Source organism: Saccopteryx leptura, chromosome 6 (assembly GCF_036850995.1).
Source record: "Saccopteryx leptura isolate mSacLep1 chromosome 6, mSacLep1_pri_phased_curated, whole genome shotgun sequence".
Lineage (NCBI taxonomy): Eukaryota > Metazoa > Chordata > Mammalia > Chiroptera > Emballonuridae > Saccopteryx > Saccopteryx leptura.
In genome coordinates this window covers 157,736,531-157,740,410 of record NC_089508.1, presented here as the reverse complement: position 1 = coordinate 157,740,410, position 3,880 = coordinate 157,736,531, and positions in this window count along the sequence as shown.

Here is a 3,880-nt window from a genome sequence, read left to right as displayed (position 1 = left end):
CACAGTTCATGCACCATATATTACATAACACCCAAGCAGGGCCTGGGGCAGGATTCCAGAATTAAACACATTAATATTCTGCAGCAGAGCACATGAGCAGTCACATGAGATGATCAGGTCTGGCAGCTCAATGAGTCTCAATAAATCTCGGGCTCTTGGAGCTGTCTGGACGACAGAACTGTGATGAGGGACAGAGGGGCTTTTCTCCAGCTCTCGCCCCAGGGCTGGGCTAGGAGTCTCTGGAGGAACCCAGGCTTCTGTAGCAACCTGGATGGCCCGCCCTGTGGGGTTCCAGGTCATGGCTGCAGGGCCTTCTCTTCTCCTGTCCTCCATCTGGGTTTTCTGAATGACTGTCTCCAGGCCCAACTGCATCGCATCACACAATGTGGTTTACAGGCTGCAGCCTCAGCACTGCCACCTCAGCCAAGCTTACCCCGCAGGGGGATCACGGCAAGGACAGATGCTAGTGATTGGTTTCAAAACACACACGGGGAACACAATTGCTGCCAGAGAAGATGGGCAGAGAGATGAACTGCAACCCAACGCCACAGATTCATCGGCAGCACAGCTTGGTGGTTTCCCTCTGCTTTTCTGCAAAAGTCATAAACCCCACAGGATACACCCCCGCAGGCAGCACAGAGCAGGCTTCTCAGCGTCCGGGTGAGCGGGTGAGGTGTGCTGTAACGACTCTCCTCCCTGTGCTTGGAGACTTATCCAGAGGCACCCTTGGAGAAAGGAGACTCACAACCTAATTTGAGATTTTCATTTCCTGTAAAAGAAATACTGTATACATTAACAGCAATTCCCTATTTTCCCTTCCTCCAGCCCAATCAACTAATAATCTACTTTATGTCTGTATAACTGCCTCTTCTGGATTTTTCCTGTAAATGAAATAATACGATATGTGTTTTTCTGTGTGACCAGTTTTTTTCACTTAGCATGGTGCTTTGAGATTGCATTCATGTTGTAGCAGGTATCAATACTTCATTTCCTTTTATTGCCAAATAATATTATTTTATGGATATACTGCATTTTATTTATCTGTTTATCTGTTGATAGACACTTGGGTTGGTTACACTTTTTGGCCATTAGGAATAATGTTGCTATGAATATTCATGCAAAGGTTTTTGTGAGGACATACGTTTTCACTTCTCTTGGGTTTATATCTAGAAGTGAAGTTTCTGAGTCACATGGTAATTCTATCTTAACCTTTTGAGGAACTGCTGAACTGTTTTCCAAAGTGGCTGTACCATTTTATATTTCTACCAGCAATGTACGAGGTTTCCAATTTCTCCACATTCTTATCAACACTTGTTATTAACTGCTTTTCTGTGTTTTTTTTTTTTTTTTTTTTTATTTTTTGAAGCTGGAAACGGGGAGAGACAGTCAGACAGACTCCAGCATTCGCCCTACTGGGATCCACCCAGCACGCCCACCAGGGGGCGACGCTCTGCCCACCAGGGGGCGACGCTCTGCCCCTCCGGGGGGTCGCTCTGCCGCGACCAGAGCCACTCTAGCGCCTGGGGCAGAGGCCAAGGAGCCATCCCCAGCGCCCGGGCCATCTTTGCTCCAATGGAGCCTTGGCTGCGGGAGGGGAAGAGAGAGACAGAGAGGAAGGGGGGGGGTATGGAGAAGCAAATGGGCCCTTCTCCTGTGTGCCCTGGCCGGGAATCGAACCCGGGTCCCCTGCACACCAGGCCGACGCTCTACCGCTGAGCCAACCGGCCAGGGCCTAACTGCTTTTCTAATGTAGCCATCCCAGTGGGTGTTTGGTGGTATCTCCCTGTGTCTTTGATTTTTCATTTCCTTAATAACTAGTGATGCATCTCTTTCTGTGCTCATTAGCTACTTGGACTTCTTCCTTGGAGAAATGTCTGCTCAATTACTTTTACAATTTTTAAATTAGGTTAGTTGTGTTTTTATAGCTAAGTTGTAAGAGTTCTTTATATATTTGGAATATAAGTTTCTTATCTGATACAAGATTTACAAATATTTTCTAGGTTGTCTTTTAATTTTCTTGATGGTATTATTGTAGCATACAAGTTTCTAATGATACTCCAATTTGTATTTTATTTTGTCACTTATGCTTTTAGTATTTTGTCTAAGAAAAATTTTGCCAAACCCAAGATCACAAAGATTTATTTTGCATTTCCTTCTATGAGTTTTATAGTTTTACTTTTTACATCTAGGTCTGTGATCTATTTGAGTTAATGTTCATATATGGTGTGAAGTACAGTTTTAACCTCATTCTTTTGGCATGTAGACATCCAGTTGTCCCAACATTATTTGCTGAAAAGTCTATTTTTTCGCTATTGAGTTATTTTGACACCCTTGTTGAAAATTAATTGACTATAAATGTAAAAATATATTTCTGGACTCTCCATTTTATCCCATTGATCTACATGTCTATTCTTATACTAGCACCACACTGTCTTGATTGCTATAGTCTTGTAGGGAAATGTGAGTCTTCCAAATTTATTCTTCTTTATTAAAATAGTTTTGACTATTCTTCTTTATTAAGATCATTTTGGCTAACCTTTGTATTTCCATATGAATTTTAGGATTAGCTTGCCAATTTCTGCCCCCCCAATCCAGCTAATATTTGAGAAGAATTTAATTAAGTCATTAGATCAATTGTGGGGGAGAATCATTGCTATTTCAACAATATTTAGTCTTTTGATCCATGACATAAAATATATTCTCATTTTTTTAGATCTTTTTTTTTTACAGAGACAGAGAGAGAGTCAGAGAGAGGGATAGATAGGGACAGACAGGAAAGGAGAGAGATGAGAAGCATCAATCATCAGTTTTTCATTGTGACACCTTAGTTGTTCATTGATTGCTTTCTCATATGTGCCTTGACCGCGGGCCTTCAGCAGACCGAGTAACCCCTTGCTCAAGCCAGCAACCTTGGGTCCAAGCTGGTGAGCTTTGCTCAAACCAGATGAGCCTGCGCTCAAGCTGGCGACCTCTGGGTCTCAAACCTGGGTCCTCTGCATCCCAGTCCAATGCTCTATCCACTGCGCCACCACCTGGTCAGGCTGTTTAGATCTTTTAAATTTTCTTTCAACAAGGTTTTTTAATTTTGTTAAAATATGCCTAATTATTTCATTTTTAAAATATATTCTGAATGGAATGATTTTCTTAATTTTGTTTTTGGAATATTTGTTGCTAGAAAATAGAAATACTACTGATTTTTATATGTTGATCTTGTATCTGAAGCCATGCTGAACTTGTTTATTGGTTATAATAATAGTTAACAATAATATTTATAATAATAATATATAATAATATTCATAATAATAGTTATAATAATATATAATAGTTTTTAAATGGATTCCTTAGACTTTTCTATGTACAAGATATCATCTGCACACAAAAGTAGTTTGGTTCTCTTTTTCCAATTTGGATGTCTTCTATTTCATTTTCTTGCCTAATTACCTTGGGTAAAAACCTCCAGTACAATGTTGAATAGGATGTGAGATCTTGTTTCTAATATTAAAGGGAAAGCATCTGGCCTTTGAGCGTTGAGTATGATGTTGGCTGCAGAGTTCTAGATGCTCTTCATCAGGTTGAGGGAGGTCCCTTCAGTTCTGAGTTTGTTGAGTGCTTTTATCCTAAATGAATAGTGTATTTTGTCAAATGTTTTTTTCTGCACTGATTGAGATGATTATCTTTTGTTTATGAACATAGAAGTTAATTCTTGGCTTTTGAGTGTCTGAAGTAGAGCTCCTAGGTCCCGTCTTTGAACTGTGGGAGAGACGTCAGGGAGGAGAGGGTGAAAGCAGCCACTGTGAGCATCCGGACCCTGGCTGAGCCTTGAGACTGTGGGGGCAGAGTTCCCAGGGAGGGCTGAGAACGTGAGAATGGGGGGCCTCCC